Source organism: Salvia splendens, chromosome 2 (genome assembly GCF_004379255.2).
Source record: "Salvia splendens isolate huo1 chromosome 2, SspV2, whole genome shotgun sequence".
Classification (NCBI taxonomy): Eukaryota; Viridiplantae; Streptophyta; class Magnoliopsida; order Lamiales; family Lamiaceae; genus Salvia; species Salvia splendens.
The window spans coordinates 41,038,052-41,062,734 of NC_056033.1; the positions used below are offsets into that span (position 1 = coordinate 41,038,052).

The 24,683-nt window shown below is 42.0% G+C and overlaps 2 pseudogenes; both read left to right on the forward strand.

Annotated features, from left to right (window-relative positions):
* Nucleotides 1-11: 11 nt before the first annotated feature.
* On the forward strand, nt 12-16,290 carry LOC121792865 (annotated as a pseudogene).
* A 724-nt stretch (nt 16,291-17,014) lies between these two features.
* Nucleotides 17,015-22,131, forward strand: LOC121766732 (annotated as a pseudogene).
* Nucleotides 22,132-24,683: the final 2,552 nt, after the last annotated feature.

Here is a 24,683-nt window from a genome sequence, read left to right on the forward strand (position 1 = left end):
ATGGCGTCGCCATGGCCGCCGGAGTCGAGAACGGCTTCTCGTTCAATGGGACGATCCGGGCAGCCACCAGTTTCCCTCAAGTCATACTCACTTCGGCTACCTTTGATCCTCAACTTTGGTACAAAATAGCCAAGGTTGGTACTAATTTTTTTTTTAATGTAAGGTTTGATTAATTAACATTATTTTTTATGTTTGATTCATTATACTGTATGTAAAGACAATGATCATGTGATGTGGAATCTTTTCTCTGAATATTTTGTGTCGTGATAAGGTTATTATTTAGCTTATTTCAACATGATATTTATTGTACTTTAATAAAGGTATTTGTTTGTATTTATTATATTGTCCAAAACCAGGTGATTGATTAGTCACTATCTGCATATTATATATAATACCTTATTCAAAGGTCTTAAACATGATTGAAAAAGCAATTACTCTATTTTTAGTAATCTACAGAACAAACTAAAATCATGCATTTCATGTTCTTGCAGACTTGATTTGTAGTATTAGTGTTGAATTCCGGTCCGTCTTACGAAATAGTACTATAAAATTGGAATATCAAATCATGAAGTTACTTTTCATATACGAAATGTAGTCTTTTTTATGATGTTCGAATCGACATTTTTTTCTATTAAAATAAGACAAAAAATGAAAATAAAAGAAAATTTGTTTTAATCAAATACATCATTTTGATATCATTTAAAGACACATTTTATATATATATATATATGACAATTGAGAAAATTTGAAAATTCATGATTTAATATTTTAAGATAGACCAGAACTTAACCAAATTTCAATAATAACTCTATATTTTATTATGCAATTTGAAGGCAACCGGAGAAGAGGACAGAGCAATATACAATGCAGGGGAGGCCACAGGCATGACAATGTGGTCACCAAACATCAACATCTTTCGGGACCCGCGGTGGGGCCGCGGCCAGGAGACCCCAGGAGAGGACCCCTTGGTGGCGAGCAGGTACGCTGTGGCGTTTGTACGAGGCCTCCAAGGTGACGCCTTTGAAGGCGGCCGTCTCTCAAATGACGGTCGTCTCCTACTCTCTGCATGCTGCAAGCATCTCATTGGAAGGGAAATCACCGTTTCACCTTCAATGCTCAAGTAATTAACTCTCTTTCACTACTTTTTAATTTAGATTCAAATTTGTTTTCAACTTATAAATATATTTTTTTTGGTTTATGAAGGTTACAAAGCAAGATATGGCAGATACATTCCAGCCACCTTTCAAGAGCTGCATCCAAGAGGGAAAATCCAGTAGGATAATGTGTGCTTGCAACCTCGTTGATGGGGTGCGTACTAAACAAGCCCAACAGCAATGACGGCCCATCAGCCCAAAGCCCAAGGAAGAGTATGAGTTCGGCATTACCAAAGAGTTCGGCCTCAGCCTACAGCTCGGTAAAAGCCAACCTATCAAGCTCTGCTCTCAGGTCGGCATCAAGCTCTACTCTCAGATCGGCAACCAAAGCAGGAGTATGAGTTCGGCATTACCAAAGAGTTCGGCCTCAGCCTACAGCTCGGTAAAAGCCAACCAATCAAGCTCTGCTCTCAGGTCGGCATCAAGCTCTACTCTCAGATCGGCAACCAAAGCAGTTCGGTCTCAGTATTCGACCGAACAAGGAGTTAGTGGACCCATACAGGATGTCCAACACACCCACTACCACGTGGTGTCAACTCAGGCCACGATCGTAGGCCATGACCTACGCTACATCCACGATCTTAGGCCATGACCTACACGACATCCGCGACTTAGGGTGGTGATGCAAGCCATGATCTGAGTTCATTATATAAATAGAACTTAGATCTGATAGAAGAGGTTAGAAGCTCTCTAGAGATAAAACACCATATAGCAAATAGCAAGTTTGTATTTGTAAGCTGTAGAAAACAGATCAAGCAATACAATCTTGCCCTCCCTTTTTCCCGTGGACGTAGATTTACTTCAGTAAATCGAACCACGTAAATTCTTTGTGTCTGTATTTTCATTCTCTACCAGCATTTGCTAACATCAAAAATTCGCGGATCCATCACTGGCGCCGTCTGTGGGAAACGAAGAACAAAATTTGTGATAAAGCGAATTTTTGATCCATTTTTTCCACCCAAAAAATGCATACCAGATCGCAGAATACCCGCATTCCTGCCCGTGAGAACCCGGAGGAAGCCAATCCATCCCATAGGTCTGGAAAACAGCCTAGGGATAAATCCACCACCAGTTCTCATGGCGAAGGAACAGGCCGCTCCAAAAATCGTCCCACTGAGTCTTCCCAGCAGCCTGATCTGAATGAGGCTGTCAAGCTGTTCTTGGCTGAGAAGCAGGATGAGTTCTTAGCCTTCCTGCAAAAGAGCCAAGAGCCGAAGACGAAAACGGAGGATTCTCCTTCCTCATCCAGACATGAAAGTCACTACCGCAGTAGTGCCGTGTCTTCCAGGAAGAAGAATCCTCAACCCCGACATATTCCTGATCTTCCTCGGTACCGGAATCACAGGAGAACTCAATCTCCTCCATACCGACGAGATATCGGATTCGCCGTGTACGGAGCACTGAAGACTCCGTTCTCGGACGACATCACCCGAACTCCCCTACCACAGAACTACCGAACTCCGTCGATGACTTACGACGGGCTCGTGGACCCTCACGATTTCCTGGGGCGCTATCAATATAACATGGCGAACCAGGGTCTCAACGAGGTCCACATGTGCAAGCTATTTCCCGAGCTTCTCATCGGGAACGCGAGAAGGTGGTTCGATAGCCTCCCCCAGGGCAGCATCAGATCTTACCGAGATCTAATGGATGCCTTCCACAGGAGGTTCTTTCAGAAAGCGGAAGCCCGAATCACTTCGGCTCAGCTGCTTTCCATTCGTCAAGGTCGCGACGAAAAAATCAGCGACTTTATGACAAGATTCCACAAGGAATGCCTGCAAGTAGACGATCTCAACGATCTGCTTGTCATCTCGGCATTCCAAAATGGAATCCTGCCCGGAGCTCTCTACAGGAAGCTCGTTGAGTGCGGTCCGCAGACAGCTCAGGAAATGTGGGACATTGCGGACCAGTACTCCCGGGCCGATGAGGCAGACCGTCGCAAACGGTCGTTAGACAGCTCATCGTCCCGAGGAGACAGGAGGAAGCCCGATCATAGCGATCAGGGACATCCTCGCCGGACTCCTTTTGGCGATCAGGGACATCCTCGCCGAACTCCCTTTGAAAGGATTCAAAGGACTCCGGTGCAAGACAGATTGGGACCCCGTCTCAATCCCGAGAAGCCGCCCGCTCAGTTCGTACCGCTGAACAAGCCGAGAGCGGAAATTTTCGAACTGCACTCTGACCTGTTCGAAAAGCCAAAGCGGATGACGAAATCAGCCGCGCGCCGACCCCAGGATAACTACTGCTCCTACCATCAAGACCACGGTCACGATACCGAGGAGTGCAGAAACTTGGCTGCAGGTATCGATGTTCTTGTGAGGGCAGGGACATTGAAAAAATACCAAAGCAAGCAGTCAAAGAAGAATAAGAAGCAGAGAGGGGCGAACTGCGCTCCTCAGGATCCGAAAAGGCAGCCGGATCCCGAAGACGATGACGAGCCGCAATATGATGGAGTAATCCTGACTATTGACGCTCTCCCTGCCGGGAAGACCAAGTCGTCCCTGAAGTCAGAGCGCAGGGGCTCCAATCGAGAGGAGCCAACGCATAAAAGGCTGAAGCAGGACGAAGTGATTACGTTCTCGGATGCTGATCCCGTCCCGGCCATCTCTCCTCACCAAGACGCCATTGTCATCCAAGCCGGAGTGGCAAACAAACTGATCCACAGGGTGTTTGTGGATACAGGAGCGTCAGTCAGCATTCTTTTTAAAGAGTGCTTCGACAAACTAGAAGTGGACCCAGCTCGGCTCAGCCCGGCTCCGCTTCCCCTGAAGAGCTTCGCCCAGGAGGACACCCGCCCTGAAGGTATTATCAGCCTTCCGATCACGGTGGGGAAAGCGCCTACTAGCTCCAGTACGATGATTGAGTTTTTCGTGGTGAAAGCTCGGTCCCCGTACAACGTCATCCTGGGAAGAGACTGGCTCAACACAGTTCGGGCCATTTGCTCCACTTATCACCTCACCATCAAGATCCCTACTAAAGGAGGGATAGCGGTCATCCGAGGTGACCAAAAGAGAGCAAAGGAATGTCTGCAAATTGCGCTTAGAAGTGCCGAGCAGTCAGATCGGCACCACCAAGCATAGCAATCACAGCAGCCGGAGTCAGAGGCGATGACCGAAGTCATACATGAGCCGAACTCGATGACAGTTCAGCTGTACGAAGACGACCCATCCAGAACGGTTAAGATCGGCTTCGCGGGAACGCCTCTACTTCGGGAAAAAACCATCCAGCTCCTCAAGGAGTACAAAGACGTCTTTGCATGGTCTCCGTTGGACATGACCGGAGTGCCCCCCGAGGTAATCACTCATCGTTTAAATATTGATCCTTCGGTCCGGCCGATAAAACAGAAGCAAAGACTCTTTGCGGCAGAACGAAGTCAAGTCATCCATGACGAAGTCCGTCAATTATTGAAGGCGGATGTGTTATTCGAAGTGAAGTACCCTTCGTGGGTGGCCAATCCTGTCATGATCAAGAAAAAGGAAGGAGGATGGCGGATGTGCATAGATTTCACCGATCTAAATAAGCACTGTCCCAAAGATTGCTATCCCCTTCCGAACATAGATAAAAAAGTAGAAGCTCTGATAGGCTTTGAAATTTTTTGTTTTCTTGATCTATACAAAGGATACCATCAGGTTTTAATGGATGAGATTGACGCTTCAAAAACGGCCTTCATTACTGATTTCGGCATTTTCGCTTATAAAAAGATGCCATTCGGTTTAAAGAATGCCGGAGCCACTTATCAAAGGATGGTAGACAAGCTTTTTCGGCACCTGATTGGAAAGGAAGTCGAAGTATATGTTGACGATATAGTCGTCAAGAGCAAAAGCACCTCGGAGTACGAGCACAACCTCAAGTCCACTCTCAACGTGCTCAAGAAAGCCAACCTCAAACTTAATCCCCAAAAGTGTACCTTTTTGGTAGATTCGGGAAAGTTTCTGGGTTGTTGGGTTTCAAAAGACGGACTCAAGGCAAACCCCTCAAAAGTTCAAGTCGTTCAGAACATGGCAATGCCGAAGTCCATACATGACGTGCAAAGGCTAACCGGATGTCTAGCCGCACTGAGTCGATTCCTTTCCCAAGCAGCCGAAAAGCAACTGCCGTTCTTCAAGGTGTTGAAAAAGGCACCAAAGTTCGAGTGGGGAGCCGAGCAGAAAAAGGCCTTTGACGAGCTCAAAAGTTATCTAGCCGAGCTTCCTATTCTCTCTGCTCCAGCCGAAGCCGAAGTACTATTCTTATACTTAGCGGCATCGGATCAAACCATCAGCGCGGTGCTTGTACGAGAAGAAGGCCTAAAGCAGTTTCCCATCTACTTTACAAGCCGAGCATTAAGAGGTCCAGAAACAAGGTATCAACCTCTGGAAAAAATTGCTCTGGCGTTAGTAAATGCAGCAAGGAGACTGCGGCCATACTTCTATGCTCACAAGGTATGCGTCTTAACCGATCTACCTCTTCGGCAAGTTTTGACCAAGCCAGAAGCATCAGGCAGAATCGCCAAGTGGGCTATAGAGTTGGGAGAGCACACAATTGAATATCTACCTCGGAAAGCCATCAAGGGACAAGCCTTGGCAGATTTTCTTGCAGAAGCGAAGTTCGATCAAGCAATTCCTATTATTGCCGAACAGAAGAATTCTGCCAATGCCGAACTAGCACAGCCCTTGGAATCCGAAGTAGAGCCGCCGGACTGCTGGAGCGGATTCGTAGATGGAGCTTCAAACAAGATGGGAAGTGGAGCTGGTATTTTACTTGTCGCTCCCGACGGACACGAGGTAACCTACTCACTTCGTTTCCTATTCCCCACTACTAATAATGAAGCCGAGTACGAAGCCCTCCTGGCCGGACTCCAGTTAGCGCAAAGTCTACTCGTCAAATCTCTCAAAGTCCATTGTGATTCACAAGTCATAGTAAATCACATGTTGGGTACAAGTGAAGCCCGTGACGAGAGAATGAAGAAGTATTTGGACAAAGCGCAAAGCATCAGCCGAAGTTTCTCCTATTTTCGGATAATCCGCATTCCCAGAGCGGAAAATAGCCGAGCAGATACCTTAAGTAAGTTGGCCTCAGATCCGAGCTCAAAGGCGGAAGAATTAATGCATCGAAGCATTGATGAAGCCGAGGTACATTCTGTATCCAGCTCGCCGAACTGGATGACGCCGATCTTGCAGTATCTGGATCAAGGACAATTGCCCGAGGATAAGAGAGAAGCTCGGAAGATCACGTGCCGAGCTCTTCGGTACGAACTTCATGAAGGAGTCCTCTTTAGAAAGTCTTACCTCCAGCCGTTATTGCGGTGCGTAGGACCAGAAGAGACGGACTACATCCTCAGAGAAGTTCATGAAGGATCGTGCGGTAGCCACATCGGAGCCAGAGCTTTAGCTAAAAAAGTTCTGAGATGGGGATATTATTGGCCAACCATGGTACAAGAGGCAGTGCAGCTCGTCAAGAAGTGTACGAAGTGCCAAATTCATGCAAATGTCCCAAGGATGCCGCAGACCGATCTATACACTATGCAAAGCCCTTGGCCTTTCATGCAATGGGGCATAGACATAGTGGGACCACTTCCTCAAGCTCCTCGGCAAATGAAATTCCTTATCGTTGCCGTGGACTACTTCACGAAGTGGGTGGAGGCTGAACCTTTAGCTACGATAACGAGCTCAAAGGCATTGGACTTCGTCTGGAAGAACATAGTGTGCCGATTTGGCATACCCCACATCCTCATCTCGGATAATGGGACTCAGTTCACCGACAAGACGTTCAAGAATTGGTGCCAAGAGCTGAACATTCAACAGCGGTTCACTTCGGTCTCCCATCCCCAAGCAAACGGACAAACGGAAGTAACGAACCGGATTCTGGTGAAAGGGTTAAAAGCTCGGTTAGAACAAGCCAAAGGACAATGGGTAGAAAATCTCCCTCAAGTCCTATGGTCCTACCGAACTACACCCAAAACCTCCAACGGTGAAACTCCGTATAGCCTGGTGTACGGCACTGAAGCCGTAATTCCGGTGGAGATCGGCGTACCCAGTCCCCGAACCCTAAATTTCTCCTCAGAAATGAATGACGACGGACTGAGAGCAGAACTAGATCTCGCCGAAGAAAGAAGAGAATTGGCGTGCATAAAAGCAGCCAAGTATAAGGAGCAAGTAGCCCGGTATTATAACCAAAGGGTGAAAAAGCTTCAATTTCAAGTGGGAGATCTCGTCTTGAGAAACAACGAAGTAAGCCGAGCAGAAAAGCTGGGCAAACTCGAACCCACATGGGAGGGTCCATATCGGGTGTCCGAAGTCCTCGGCAAAGGGTCTTATAAATTGACTCACATGTCAGGAGAACAAGTACCCCGAACATGGCACGTCTCCAACCTCAAGAAGTTCCACTTGTAAGAGACAAAGTCCGGTCAGTCCGTCTCGTGTCTAGTTCGGTCATAGGGGTATGTGTTTTTATTTGTTTGTTTTTTACTTGTACCTTTTACTTGTCGTTTTATAAAAAGTTTAAAGTTTTTTCTTTCGTCTTTTTCATTTTTTCTCTATGTGTTTTGTCCCTATGTGCTTGTCGTCTCTTACAAATGGTACCAAGGTATATCGTTCTTTAAAGACTGATCCCCTTTTTAGATCGATTATTAAAGACTATTGTGAGTCCAAGCTTCTAAGGAGGATATAAGACCACAATTCAGCTTAACAAGCAGTCCGTCTGAAACGAACTGCAATAAGCCAACGATTGTGAGTCCAAGCTTCCAAGGAGGATACAAGACCGCAATTCAGCTTAATAAGCACTTCGTCTGAAACGAACTGCAATTAGGGAAAGTCCGATCCACGCGATAAACCTCGCCGAATTAGGACGACCAAGTTCGGTCAAAGAAGTTTACCTCATAAGACCGGGGACGACCATGTCTAGTCAAAGAGGTTTACTGCATAAGACCACTTCGGTTAACTGGGAAAGTCCGATCCACGCGATAAAACTCGCCGAATTAGGACAAGGGAAAGTTCGATCCCGGCGACAAAAATCGCCAAATTAGAACACAAACCAAGTCCGGTCAAAGATGTTTATTTCATCAGACCATAAACCAAGTCCGATCAAAGATGTTTATTTCATCAGACCAAAGACGAGTCCGGTCGAAGATGTTTATTTCATCAGACCAAAGACGAGTCCGGTCAAAGATGTTTATTTCATCAGACCAAGGACCAAGTCCGGTCAAAGAAATTTACTTCATAAGACCGAGGACAAGTACGATGAAATTTTTTCGCTAAGCTGTAAATACAGTGTTAGAAGCGAAAACAAAATTTCATTTATCAAATCTTGTTCAGCATACAACTCCGCTACCCTACAAAATGGCGTTACGCTATTACAAAGGACTATTCTACTGTCCAGGGTTGCTGAAGTTAAGCCACCTATCTGCAAAATCCTCTGGAAGCCGAGTTCGGTTGTTCCGAGCAGATGAAGAATAAGCAGGTCGACGAGATGCTATCCTCGACCCAACGCCTCTTCCCCGAGCCCGAGAAGTCCTAACACCTCGGCGATGAAGAGTCTCTGCAATAAGCATCTGCTGATCTTGCTCGCTCATAGTCACAACTCCTCGGCGAATTTCAGTCCGTTCCCGTCTTGACGATTCCGGTTGCTCCTGAGCCCGTTCTCGTCTTGACGTTTCCGGCTGTTCCGGAGTTCGTTGTTGGCTGGGAGTAGGATTTTGAACAAGGGAACCAGAGGTTTGATCTGGAGTGCGAGCATCTGTTGGCGCGATATGCCGGAGGAATCTCTCAATTGAGGGACGCCGGGCAAGAACAATGTCGTACCGAGAAGCCCAGCGCCGCAATGATTTCACGACTTGTTGGCAAGCCGAGCTCTCCAGCGCATTGTTCCTCCGGAGTACATTATACTCCTCCCACAGTTCGTCAACTCGTTCCTGAACTTCTGATATGGTCATTCCCCCGCGCACACGGATGTAATCCTCATACGCAGTCCTCTCAGCAATGGCCGTATTCAGCTCGGCCTCCAGATCTTTCTTATCGGACTCTAAGTCCTTGATATCGGCCTCCAGCTTCACTAAACGAGCCAGAAGCTCGTCATTCTTCGTCTGATCGGCTATAGCTCTTCTCTCAGCTTCGTCCAAAGCCGAAGAGTACAGCCGTTTCCAGTGAAGTATCTCCATCTCCTTGGGTACAAAGCAGCTATATTAGTTCGGCAGCTATACCGAGCAGATAGTAAAATACAACAGGAATAAAGGCGAGTACGAAAAGCTATACGAAGACAAATGTAGAGAATTTTTCATTCACAAGGAAAATTTTTTACACTAGGGCTTCAAGGCCATTTTACAAGGAAGAAACTAGACTAAGAGAAGGGAGACGAAATCATACTCCGCCTGCTTCGTCTCCGGCTCCTCGGTCTGGTACAGCTTCCTTCTCCTGGGCTACCCCAGCCTCGGCCTCGCCTCCTGCCGGCCTCGCCTCCGCCTCCTGATCGGCCTCCTTCTCCGGATGCCCGGCCTGATCGACTTCGGCCTCCCGCTCCAGCGGCTCGGCCTCACCCTCTCCGTTGTAAGTCGAAGCGGGTGAAACGGGTCCCACGGAGGCAAAGATAGCCTCCAGGTTCTCGTCCCGATCAGCTCGACAACTCCGGACTCGGTCTGCAGAAAGCAGGACCGAAGATGAAGCGAGCTCCTCAAGGAGCGGCAGATTCTGAAGCCGAGCTGCTATCTCTCGGCTGTACAGAGGCAGCACGACGTCGGCCCCCTGCTCGCCCTTATCGGCAATTAGCCTTACCAGGCTACCGACAAAGGCCGAGAACTGGCTGCTCAAAAAGAGTTTCTCCGTGTAAACACGGAGAGCCTCCCCTTGGGCAACCACGGCAGCAGCATCGCTCCGCTTCGCCTGCTCTCGCTGGATGACGAGCTGGTTTTTGGCAAACTGAGCTTCATCCTGGGCCGAAATCCTAGCAGCTCTGGCCTTCTCAAAGTTAGCCTCAGCCTGTTCGGCCCGATGACAAGCAGCTGCCAACTTCCTCTGCATCTCGGCATAGTCATTGGACGCTTTGGAGAGTTCGACGGCGACGAGCTTGGAGAGCATATCGTTCCTCTGAAAATTAAAGAAAAAAGTCAACAAAGGGACCACAAAAAATACAGAAAAAAAAAAAGCAAGGCCAGAAAATCAAGAAGAGAATTCACCTCGGCGAAGTCCGTGGGCCATAAAAACGGCTCACAGATATGTTCCGAAGGAGGCGCCAAGACCGCGTCTTTCTCTGGCGCTCTCGGGGGCTTCTGGGCCTTCCCCCTCCCCTTTGCCGAAGTTGACTCCGGCTTCTTCGGATCCGAAGAGGTTTTTTGCCTTTTCGGAGTCCTCTCGGCATCAGACGCCGAGCTGGCGGTTTTCGGCCTCTCCGGCTCCTTGGACTCCGAAGATTTTCGGGTAGCCTTGTTCAGCATGTACACTGCCAAAAAGCAAGAAAGCAAGGTTAGTTTTCTTCGTTAAAGCAGTAGAACATAAAGGTAAAGAGAAATCCTCACCCTCGGCCTCTTCGTCCGAAGACGAGATGTCGAACACGACGTCGCCCTTGACGAGCTCAGACTCCGTGTATTGTTTCCTAACTATGGGAATCTTGTTGAGCTCGTCATCGAGCTCGGCCAATGGTTCTAACCGAGGGTGAGGAATCACGGACTTCGGCCCTCTCCAGGGGAAGCCCGGAGCCGCTGTCCTATTATAAAAAAAGAAGCGGTTTTGCCATTTCGGCCACTTGGTTTTGCAGAATGCCCTAAAAGGCTGTAAGGGGATCAAGTAAAACCAAGATCCCTTCCTTTTAAATTGGAAAAAATTAAGGATTGCCCGCAGAGACAGATCCTTATCTAACCTACGGAGTTCGGCAGCAAAAGCCGACAAGTGCCTCCAAGAATTCGGAGTCACCTGACCTAAAGGGAGTTGAAAAAAATCAAGAAACTCTACAAAAGGTGGGGGAAGAGGGAAACGAAGCCCGCATTCTAAGCAGGCTTCGTAAACGGTGGCATAACCCTCCGGCGGATCGTTAGCCCTATGATCATCGTCGGGAACCACCGCCTTCCCCCCAGGAAAAGAGTATTTTTCGTAAAGGGATATCACAGTATCCTTACTCAAGATACTGTGAAAATACTCTACGGTCTTCTCCCCGGATTCTTTCCGGCTAGAAGACCCCTTACCCCCTTTTCTACCGCTACCAGACTCAGACGAAGAAGAAGCAGACATGGTTCTTACTCTTTGAAAGTTTGAAGAAATCCTGAGGAAATTTTTGAAAGCGGAAGGAAATTTTTCACGCAAAAGATAGAGAGTGCAGAAGAAGCCAATAGCAAAGGTGTTCAAATGATGAAGAAAGGCGGTATTTATCAGATTTGGAAAAGATTTCAAATCATCGCACCGTTTCATATCCCACCTTTTCAGGATTCGACGGCCAGATTTTACTGTCGCATTTAATGCCGCATTTAATGCAGTCACGCGCAGGGCACGTCCCCCGACTTCAGCCTCCCCCCGTATTCCAGAATGCCGAAGTGACTCGCTTCGCCGAAGTGATTCACTTCGCTTTTCGGGGGGGGTAGTGATGGGGTGCGTACTAAACAAGCCCAACAGCAATGACGGCCCATCAGCCCAAAGCCCAAGGAAGAGTATGAGTTCGGCATTACCAAAGAGTTCGGCCTCAGCCTACAGCTCGGTAAAAGCCAACCTATCAAGCTCTGCTCTCAGGTCGGCATCAAGCTCTACTCTCAGATCGGCAACCAAAGCAGGAGTATGAGTTCGGCATTACCAAAGAGTTCGGCCTCAGCCTACAGCTCGGTAAAAGCCAACCAATCAAGCTCTGCTCTCAGGTCGGCATCAAGCTCTACTCTCAGATCGGCAACCAAAGCAGTTCGGTCTCAGTATTCGACCGAACAAGGAGTTAGTGGACCCATACAGGATGTCCAACACACCCACTACCACGTGGTGTCAACTCAGGCCACGATCGTAGGCCATGACCTACGCTACATCCACGATCTTAGGCCATGACCTACACGACATCCGCGACTTAGGGTGGTGATGCAAGCCATGATCTGAGTTCATTATATAAATAGAACTTAGATCTGATAGAAGAGGTTAGAAGCTCTCTAGAGATAAAACACCATATAGCAAATAGCAAGTTTGTATTTGTAAGCTGTAGAAAACAGATCAAGCAATACAATCTTGCCCTCCCTTTTTCCCGTGGACGTAGATTTACTTCAGTAAATCGAACCACGTAAATTCTTTGTGTCTGTATTTTCATTCTCTACCAGCATTTGCTAACATCAAAAATTCGCGGATCCATCACTCGTCAATGGCGTCCCGAGCTGCGCTGATCGACATCTTCTGACCGAGACAGCTCGTGAAGAATGGGGTTTCGATGGCTATATAGTCTCAGATTGTGACGCGGTTTCGCTCATTCATGAGAAACAGAACTATACAGACTCACATGAAGACGCAGTTGCCGCAGTTCTCAGAACCGGTGAGTAGTTTATCCCCTTTCTTTTTTCATTGATATTTTCTGATTATGTTCTCTTTGAAGAAAAATGGTAAATGTTCACACGATTGCATGAACCTTTGATTTTCGCATGAAAACTATTCTTTTTTACAATTTAAGAGATACATTTGCACAAAATATTGACTCATATCTCTATCTTTTAAAAATTAATTAGCTATTTTTTTATTTATTTCATATGTTGGACTTAATTTGTCATTCTGATCCATCTCAATTTAGTAGTCTCAACTTTAATGATTGGGAAATGAGTTTTATGCTAATTCATTTCTCTCACATTCCATCAAACTTAAATATACTCCTACTATGTTAGATTACAATTTCAACACTTTTTACACTCACACATGGAGTATAGTTATTATACTCAATCATTACACATTCCTTAAACTTGTACCAATGGACTCCTAAGTTGAATCTATGAGAGTATTAAATAAGCAAAATAATCATTTATTACCATTTAATTTCCATATATTATCATCCATTATTTATTGTGATAAACTTTTATTTTCCATCCTAACACATAATACTAGTATAACTTAAAAAAAAGATGATGATCACTTCACATGGTTTCTTCTTCCTCCAAAAAACACAGGGATGGACCTCAACTGCGGCTCCTACTTGTCCGACCACGCAAAATAGCCGTCGAAAAGGGCAAGCTATTGGAATCCGACATCGACAGAGCCCTCCACAACCTCTTCTCCATCAGAATGAGGCTCGGCCTCTTCGACGGAAACCCTACACCAACCTCCGCCACAATGACGTCGTATGCAGCTCCGACCACCAACAACTCGCTCTCGAAGCCGCACGCGACGGCATCGTCATCCTCTAAAACTCCCAAAACCTCCTCCCCTTATCCACCTTTTCCACCAAAACCATCGCTGTCATCGGACCCAGCGCAGACGAAGCCGAAACCCTTGTCGGAAACTACGCCGGGCCGCCCTGCAACCCCATCACCCCACTCCAAGGCCTTAAAAGATACGTAAAGAAGACGGTGTTTCATCGAGGCTGTGATCCGGCTGGGTGCGACTACGATGGGGCGGAGAGAGTGGCGGGATCGGCGGACTACGTGGTTGTGGTGGTGGGGCTGAATCAGGGGGATGAGAGCGAGGAAATGGACCGAGAGGGTTTGGAGCTGCCGAGGGAGCTGGTGGAGAGGGTGGCGGCGGTGGCGAGGAAGCCGGTTGTGGTGGTGGTGATGTGCGGTGGAGGGGTGGATGTTTCGTTTGCGAGAGATGATGAGAGGATTGGGGGGATTTTGTGGGCTGGGTATCCCGGCGAAGGAGGGGGGAGAGCGGTGGCAGAGATTATTTTTGGTGATCATAATCCAGGTATGTTTCGTTTACCAATGGATTTGGGCAGTCAATACTCCTAATTTACGATAGATTTTTAGGGTTATGTCGATGCAAAATTAGTGACGCAATTACTTGTGTTGATTTTTTTCTTTGAAAAATAGCCATAATTAAGGGCGCAAAGAAAAGTGCCCTTAACGACTTCCACACTGTTGAACATAAAAACCACCACAAATATGCTAGAACCCATTTCCCCGTCATGTCAACATTTTAAATTCTAGCTCTAACACCTGCAATGTTGGCAATTAAAACATAAAAATGAATATAATAATATCTCACGGTGTACACAAAGAACTTAATCCACTATATAAGTCTCATACAAAGAACTTAATCCACTATATAAGTCGCATGGGCCTCTCCTCCTATCACCAATTGGTTTTAGGATGGAACTCATGGATTTCTATCATGGTATCAGAGCGGGTCGCCGACTGTGGGTCATATTTAACTGACCCAGTAGTATATCTGGGCTGAAACCGAAAAAAATGACTGACCCAGCAGTATAACTGGGCTGAAAATTTGGGCCAGTGGTCCAACCGACTGACCCAGCAGTATAACTGGGCTGAAAATTTGGGCCAGTTGTCCAACCGACTGACCCAGCAGTATAACTGGGCTGAAAATTTGGGCCAGTGGTCCAACTGATCGAAAAAAGATTAGGCCAATTGTCCAATGGATCTTAAAAATTCCAACCCCTCCAAGATTCACCTTGAAGGGTTTGAGGGAGGGTGTTGGCAATTGAAACATAAAAATGAATATAATAATATCTCACATCTTGAAGGGTTTGAGGGAGGGTGTTGGCAATTGAAACATAAAAATGAATATAATAATATCCCACATCGGTGTACACAAAGAGCTTAATCCACTATATAAGTCTCATGGGCCTCTCCTCCTATCACTAATTGATTTTAGGATGGAACTCATTGATTTCTATCATGTAATAGCACTGGCACCAAAATCAACCCCAAAATCTGCCATAACTTATTTCACTATTTTTTATATTTTATTATTTTACCTTTTTATTTAGAGAAAAAATAACGTAGATTAAAGTACTATAATGATAAAAGAAGAATACACTATTGAAAGATAGAATAATGTATTAAATTTATATGTATAAAAAATCCGCTCGGCGTACTACCACGTGTGACTGGCGTCCCCCCAGCTCAACACATGCAATATAGCACAAAAATCAATCGGATTTGGGGCTCTATTACTAATGGCTTAAGTTGACGACACAATTGTCCATTACACCTTAATCTTTTATTTTTCTAAGACGCTTTTGTTTGCATCCCTGGAAAATAAGATTGCACATATTTTTTAAAGCCCAGATGGTATGGAAAAAATGAATATGTGATTTTGAGGGGGCTTCGGTCCACCCTTGACCTTGATCCATGTTCCTCGGCCTCCTATGTTACATTAGAGATGTCAGTGTAGCCCGAACCCGATGGGCTGGCCCGAAAAACCCGCTAAAATTACAGGGTTAGGGCTGAAAAATCTCAACCCGATAATGAATCGGGCTTAACGGGCTAGCCCTATAGGGCTATCGGGTTCTATCGGGCTGGCCCGACGGGCTACCAGGTCAGCCCATCGGGTTATATAAAAAAACTAATTAATAATATATATATATATATATTATATTAAATATCTAGTGGTATGACCATGACGTATGAGTCGTGTGACTTAAAAATTTTATTTCTTTGTTAAAGACTTTTTACTTCCATTTTTTTGGACCACACAATTTTCTCTTACTTTTACAGCTTCCACTGTACTCAACATCCTAATTGACTAATTCCTAAATTCACTTTCACCTCCACCATCACCAATCACCATCACAATTCACTTTCAAAGTTTCGCAAGGTGTTTTTACAGTTTCACTCCACCGTCTCACTGATCTTCCATGTTTCATCGGGTGCATGCTCTCTCTCTCCCTTCTTCTTCATTTTTATTTATTCGTGTATCATGTCAGTGTTCATATAAATATGTTTGATAATTTAATTTCTACAGTATTTGAAAAGTTCTATCCGTGTATATACATGTATATCTATAATTTAAGTCTTACATCTCATGTTTCATTGCTGGAGGACGGCTCCCCATGACGTGGTATCCACAAGATTTTACTAAAATACCCATGTCTAATATGAGGAATGAGAAGGAAGATGTTGAGTTTGAAGTGGATCCATGTGAACAATTTGCTAGTGCTGATGAAGATGGAGTTATGGTGATTGAATTAGGGCTGCATTTCTTGGTTGTGGGAGATCAAGAGTTTTCTATTACTAAGAATGTGTGATCAAATTATCATGTCTTTGGATTTGAGATTGTTGAGATTAATTAATTTTAGTTTGAACGATAATTAATGGTGGCGATTTATGTAACTAGTTTGATTGGCGCCATATTTGAAATAGTATTAAATATGATGAAATTGGAAATGACTAAAATTGCTTCATTTCAATTTAATTAATCAAAGCTATGCGTTCAATTCATATATAATAACTCATTTAATTGTAGTATTTTAGTGTTATTTTTTTAATGATCTAGTGTTTTATACGTCACAAAATTAGATTTTGAGATTTGATATCAAAAGTATAATAATGTGTACCTACTGTTATCATTATTGTACGGCATACCCCATTCATAAATACGTGCATTGATATATATTGGCATTGGAATTTAAATATTAGCACATGCTATGTTTTAATAATTAGTCTCTTTCTCCGACAAAATTAGTCACATTTTGTTACTTCGATTCGTCGATTCATAAGAGCCAAATTTTACATTTATTAAGTAGGTTCTACATTTGACTAACTCACTTCAATTGTGTTATATTATAAAACTAATATAAAAAAGTGTATCACATATTCCACTAAATTTTCCAACTCACTATTTTCTACGTTTCTTAAAATTTGTGGTCATACTATTCTTTAAGTTTCTTAAAATATTTTCCATTAGATTTAAAATTAAATATTTATCACTCATCAACTTTACTCCTTGAATATAAACTTTATCTTTCCCTGGAATCAATACTCACTCACAATGAAGCTCCATTTCTATTTCCTCGCCGCACTCCTCCTCCTCCGCCTCCCGCGCGGCGGCGATTCAGCTCCACCGCCGTTCTCGTGCGATTCGGCCGATCCTAAAACCAAAACCTTCAAGTTCTGCCAGAAATCTCTGCCGATTGCGCAGCGAGCTCGCGACCTAGTTTCGCGGCTAACATTAGACGAGAAGATTTCGCAGCTGGTTGATTCGTCCGCCGCCATTCCGCGGCTCGGCATCCCCGCATACCAGTGGTGGTCCGAGGCGCTGCACGGCGTATCCGGCTACGGCCGCGGCGTCACTTACGGCGGCGCAATCAGCGGGGCTACCAGCTTCCCCCAAGTTATCCTCGCCGCATCCACCTTCGATTCACGCCTTTGGTACCGCATTGGTCAGGTACGGTCAAAATTCATTAATCGACTGTAATTCTTTTTACTGATTATGTGGATAAATTAATTAATTTATATCTACTCCATTTATTTTCCAAATTTAATATTTGTATGTAACTTTTTCGCCATTGCTCTCTGTTTTCTGTTGTCGGTATATAATCGCATTATACTATATTCATATATATTATACTATACTCCGTAATATTTAATTCGTTCAAATCTTCGAAATATGCTCATCGGTAAAATATTGTACTCCAATGACATTATAATAATGAGTATATATAATGTACTCGTAAATGTTAATCATTGCAAAAGCAATTGCTCTTATAATGTTATACTGTGTCACAAATTTTGTGAAATCAATCATAATATGAGGCTCCATTAACAAAATACGGAGTACATAAGATTAAATTATTGATTATGTTTTGTAGGCAATTGGGAGAGAGGCGAGAGGAATGTACAATGAAGGGCAAGTGCAAGGGATGACATTCTGGACTCCAAACATAAACATATTTAGGGATCCACGGTGGGGGAGAGGCCAGGAGACACCTGGCGAAGATCCAACCGTCGTTGCAAAATACGCAGTGGCGCACGTTAGAGGTTTTCAGGGTGATAAATACGAAGGGGGGCAAAATGGTCATCTTCTGGCATCCGCTTGCTGTAAACACTTCACTGCCTATGATTTGGACAATTGGAAGAGTGTTGATCGCATGGAATTTGATGCCAAGGTAATTCTCAATTCCAAATTTGTTTTATTTGTATATCTATTGTACCAACCAGATTTATATACGTATGTGCTATATTAAAATTCAAACACGTAGCATGCCGGAAATATTCGTTTATGTAATAATTAGAAAAATGTCAAGTTATGATATAATTAGTTATTTTTTAAATTGTGAGATTAACCAAAATTTGATTATGATATTTTTTTTGGCAATTTGGCCTTTCAAATTTAATGTGTCGAATTATTTGGTATCAAAAAATAATCCGTTCTAGGTTTGAAATAATAGTTCAATAAGTATTAATGTTCCAAAATAAAAAATGTGTATGGATATGATAATGTAACCCCAATTTTGACTCTAGTTTTTTTGGAATCTGTAGTAACGTGTCAATTCATCTACCTAGTCAGCATTTGTAGTAACGCAAATTATGTTATTAAGAGATTATATATTAAAAAATATGACTATGCGAATGTGAGCATCTGTCAGATTATGTTGGTTGTGAATGTATCGAATTCTTAATTTAAAAGTAGTACTAATAATTTTGCAAGTTTCACTAGTAGTACTCTTTTAAGTGAAGTTCTTCCTCTAGGAATTTTCTATTTAGATGCATTACAATGGAAGAATTAGAAAATAATTGGTGGTAGTACATATGTCATAGGCCCTTTATTGAAGCTGTCTCCTTGTTTGGTTGATAAAGTTGTATGCTTTTGTTAGGAAGCGTGCTTGTCTTGATACGTAAATAAACAAGAATATTATTAGTAGTATGAAACACAGGTCATAATCTCGGTTTTTTCAAGAAATTTGATTTCAATTTCTAATCAATAGAATTTAATATGGTGAACCATAGTCCACTAATCACTGTCTACGTTGATCATGTGACAAATCGTAAAATTTGTCCTATCAAAACTGTAGGAAAAACTATAATTGCATATTTATATGTATTTTATTGTTTTTTAGTAATAAAAAATGAATTTTAATTTAATTTTTTTCCTGTTTTATTGTGAAACTGTACGATTTGAAATATGTTGGATACGTGTCATGTTTAATTATTTAGACTTGATTTTGTTGGTTACATTTGCACAAAACCATCAAATATCTTTCTCAATCAAGAAAAAATTTAAAGAATTGATTTGATCAGTATTCTTTTCATAAGAAACATACTACTATATTGATGGTCGTGACTTAGTCGATAAGAATAAATCCAGTATCACGAAAACTTGTTTTATTTTGTGTATATTGTGCTATCCTTTCTTTATTTTGAACCTCACAAATTTATCTTATTTGCACGAATCCGCTTATATTTTGCCATTGTGAATGAAATCAAGATTCATCAGCTCAATGTACCAATATAGGTGACACAACAAGATTTGGCAGACACGTATCAGCCACCTTTCAAAAGTTGTGTGCAAGAAGCCAAGGCCAGTGGAATAATGTGTGCTTACAACAGTGTGAATGGAGTTCCAAACTGTGCTGACCGTAACCTCCTCACCAAAACTGCCCGCGGGCAGTGGGGTTTCCATGGGTAAATTCGTCAATTCACAACCTTTATTTTACGTCATCTATTCTTATTGTCGTTTGAGGGCTTGGTCCAAAGTGTCTAATATCATACTAATGTTGAGTTCAGGTGTGCATCAACGAGCCCTTACAATTATTACTGAACTTTGTTTATTTCGTGTCTTTTGTATGCATACTTGGGTTTTTATCAGGTACATAGTGTCTGATTGTGATGCGGTTTCTACTATCTATGAAAAGCACAAGTATGTACGTACACCTGAAGATGCTGTGGCACTTGCACTCAGAGCTGGTACGATTGTACCCTTTTCCTTCATTTTACTACAGTGTTGATTCAAAATTAATCATATTAAATCGATTTAAGCTACTGAGAACTGCATATTTAATTTAGGTATGTTTACTACATTGAACTCTTATGGTTTTTGGGCCTTTTGTTTTAAATTTTTAACTTTATATATATTGTCTACCAGTGAATGTTCATACCATCTGTAACATTTCAAATAGAAATTTGAATGAGCCTATTTTTCACCTAGTTGTGATTGTGACCATAATTACCAGAATCTTGCTTGGTGGCCCCAATAAAACATCGTAAACAAAAAGTTAAAAACTGTCCATGTTACTCCATTTTTAGGGTAACGGTGAAATAGTTGTGAGGTAATTTAATTGGTGGAATAGATTTATCAAAACTTTACCCAAAAATAGTTGTTGCGAGTCACTTTGTAAGATTATAATTTATAAACCATAAAAGCATTGCTGATGATGTTCTGATCTTGATTCTAACAATGTGCTCTTGTTGTAAATTCCATTACACATTTTGTTTCCATTAATAATACTACTGAAATATGAGATCTAACTAAAGAACTGCAGGCATGGATGTGAACTGTGGCTTATACATGAAGAAATACACCAAATCAGCAATTCATAAGAAAAGAGTGGTTGAATCCCAAGTAAACCGAGCCCTCGACAACCTCTTCGAGATCCGGATGCGTCTAGGGTTGTTTGAGGGCACCCCGAGCCGCAGCCTGTACGGAAACATTGGCCTAGCCGATGTATGCAGCCAGGCTCACCAAGACCTAGCCCTTGAGGCCGCAAGAAACGGCATTGTTCTGTTGAAGAACGATGCCAACCTGCTGCCTCTGTCCAAGTTGAAAACAAGGTCCTTGGCTGTCGTGGGCCACAATGCGGCCAATGCCTACGTGTTGCGCGGGGACTACGACGGACCTCCCTGCCAGAATGTGGATGTTGTAACAGCCCTGAAAGGTTATGTACACAACACCCTGTTTGCACAGGGCTGCAGTAACGCCGACTGCCCCACAGCCTCGATTACCAGCGCAGTGGCTGCAGCCAAGGAGATGGACTACGTTGTTTTAGTGATGGGGTTGGACCAGAATCAGGAGAAGGAGGATCATGATCGCGCCGAGTTAGGCCTCCCGGGACAGCAGCAGAGCCTCATCACGGCTGTTGCTGCCGCTGCCAAGAAGCCCGTCGTCCTGGTGCTGATCTGTGGTGGACCCGTTGACGTTGATTTTGCGAAAAACGACCCTAAAATCGGCAGCATTCTTTGGGCTGGCTATCCAGGAGAAGCTGGAGGGGTTGCATTGTCCCAGATCATATTTGGGGAGCACAATCCTGGTGAGAAATTATTCCTTTTTTGTCTCTAAGTTTTGTGATGTACTTACTTGATCCCTTTTTCCGCACGAGATTTTATGCAATATTTCCATTTATTTGAAATGTTTCAAGATATTCGTATTTCCATGTACTTACTTGAGCAATCATCGAGAGGGCTGATAAAATTTCTGGCTTCGTCTCTGACTTTGCAGGTGGGAAGTTACCTATGACTTGGTACCCGAAGCATTTCGTTAACGTACCAATGACGGACATGAGGATGAGGTCAGATCTAAAGTCGGGCTATCCAGGGCGCACTTACCGATTCTACAAAGGGCCAAAGGTGTTTGAGTTCGGGTACGGGCTAAGCTACACTACCTACTCCTATGAATTCAAGCAGTCGACTCCCAACACCATCAAGTTGAACCATCTCACGGGCGCTTTCCACGTCATGGATGAAAGTTTTGAGTTCAAATTCAAGTTCGATCAAAGCCTTGTCCGTTTCCAAAATTGGAGCGGACAGCTGTGAAATGCTCAAGTTCTCGGCTCGTGTAGGAGTCGAGAACATTGGGTCCATGGCGGGGAGGCACGCGGTTCTTCTCTTTGCTAGGCACGAAAGGACAGGCGAGGGAAGGCCTATCAAGCAGTTGGTGGGATTCGAGAGCTTGAGCTTAAATCCAAAACAGAGAGATGAAATCGAGTTCGTATTGAATCCATGTGAGCATCTGACCACAGCTAAAATAGATGGTTCAGTGGTGATAGAAGAAGGGTACAGGTATTTGGTGGTAGAAGATAAAGAATTCTCTATTAACATTGTGCTTTGAACAATAACTACATTATTATTTGTGTTGTGAAATTTTGTTTTACTGATTTATAAATTCTAATACTAGTATTTTGTAAAGGAAAAAATATACTATACTATATCTTTAAAATATTAAATAGAGGACTTAAGAACATTTAATTATTTTTTTGATCGAGGTTCAATAAAAAAAATTTAAAGAAATAAAAATCGAAATTATGAAATTATTAAAATCATAACCGTAAACTCAATTAGTAACAATGTATGATATATCAAAATTTAATTTGTTGTATGTTAGTGAAATGAGATAAAAAAAATCTAATATTTTATAAAGAATTTGTGAATAAAAAGTGACATAAGAGCAAGTTTATCAGTATTAAAAATTAACGTATATTTATAAAATAATTATTTTTGGCTATTATACCTTAAATCTGATTATTTTCATTTTATTGATATTGGATAACAAATTTATAATACTCATAAAGTTTTATTAAATTGGTTAAACTAAAATTTATAAAGATTAATTAGATAAGAAATCCGTAATTATTCATTTGCTATAGAAAAAATGTACACTACATATATAAAATCAATAAAATAAGTATACCGTAATATTTTTAAATTTTAAAGGCAGGTCCTTAATTAGACAACGGATGTGCCGTTTGATTGTCATGACTAATTATTATGAGATTATCCATCTAGGATAAAGATGTGGGATTATTTTAGTTGAAGGGGTGACTATGACTAATTATTATAAGATTATTCATCCGGGATTAGAAATTTTGATAAGAATAGTGGGGGAAGAAAATCGGCTCACTCGTCGAGAATGAATTCGACGGCACATTCTTAAAATTCTTCAGTGAATCTCAGGCGAAAACGACAATCTTATGTTTGATTTGAGGTCGGTCTTTCACGTCTAATGGGGATGATGCATTTTCAATGCGGGGAAATTTATTTGGGTAGAATTTTAAAATTATATTTATATTTAACGTGATATAATAATGTTAATTACTGGTCAAAGCTAATTTGATTTTATAATATGGCACACTTACATTTGCATTCATAAGTTAAACGATAACAACTTTTAACACATGCATATAGCAATTAATGGATAGCATGAATGTAGATTATATTACTATATGGAAAAATATATATATCTACGGCAAATTTTGGCCGAAATTCCAAATAGTGACTGCACTTCATAAGCTCATAAATTTTGCAACCAAATTTTAAGTTCATAAGAAATACTCAAATTTCAGTCAATATTTACAATTTTAGGTGCCAAACTGCCAATAGCTATATATTACTACCATAATTCTTCTAATCATGATTCTTAATTATGATAATATTTGATTAATGAATATATTGATAACTATAAGTTGTCTAATTGGCGTATTGACTATTGTTAACTCTTAATGCAGGCAAATGCACATAATGATAACATGCTTCCTAAACACAAAAACCAATCGGCCAAACATTTATTAAAAATAAATTAAATCTTACTACTACTTGGAGCACGGACGGAACCAGAAAATTATATAAGTAGGTGCTAAAATTAAAAAAATATAAATATATAAATATTTTAAATATACAAAATGGAGTGCATCTTTATAATTTTTGTGAATCGAAATGCCAAAAGATAATTATTTTCAATGCAACTCCAACTCCGTGTCATGAAACCATCAAAAAAGAATAGTCTCGTTATTTTTATTTCAATTTTGTTTACAGATTTTCCACTCAAAGTGATTCTTTAATAATTCACAATTTAACTTGAAATTATATTACTACTATTATTTGAAGCACTTAAAATTAACAATTCAACATCATTCTCTATTTTTTTAAAATATCAATAATTGTATTGAAAAACAACAAGATTTATTAGAGGCAATTTTATCAAAATAAAATATTATTATTATTGCTACTGTATGTACGAAATTACTATTTTACGAGTCATCATATTTGTTTCAAGAGGCAACTTAATCAAAATAACTACAGAAAATCGGATAAATTAAGAAAATGAGATACATAATTATTTTCTTTTTTAATTATTCAGTCAAAATATATCGCTATCGTATGTAGGATTTAATTACTCATCTAAACATAATAAAATAAAAACCAAGAAAGCCCAACAATAAAAATATTAAGGGCCCAAAAATTAATAGCTAATAAGCCCTAGTAGGTCATCTTCTTCAACAGTTGTTCAAAAAACGCCACGCTAGAGAAACAGAGAAGGACTCAGACGGCTATGGGTACTGGGCGCCGGAGGTACAGGGTTCCATACCGGCCAAACCCCCACCGGAGCGGTGGCTTGGCCAAGGGTATCTCCATCCCAGACTTGGAGTTCTTTTTAGCACTGCTTTGTCATATTATGAATCATGTAACATTTCATATATATCCATATAATACATGATATTTCTTTAATAGAAGTTACTACTATATAATTTCGATGACTAAGATATGCGATACAGCGATAATGGAGTTCAAACCATCTAGAAAATATTGCAAATGTGCTTATTATTTTGCTTTACTTAATCATGTTACAATATTATTATTACAATGATATAGTTTAAATTCTAATCAAATTTAGTCGATTATATTTAAATAAGTTCAAATATAATTCACACATTTAAAAATGATTAAAATAT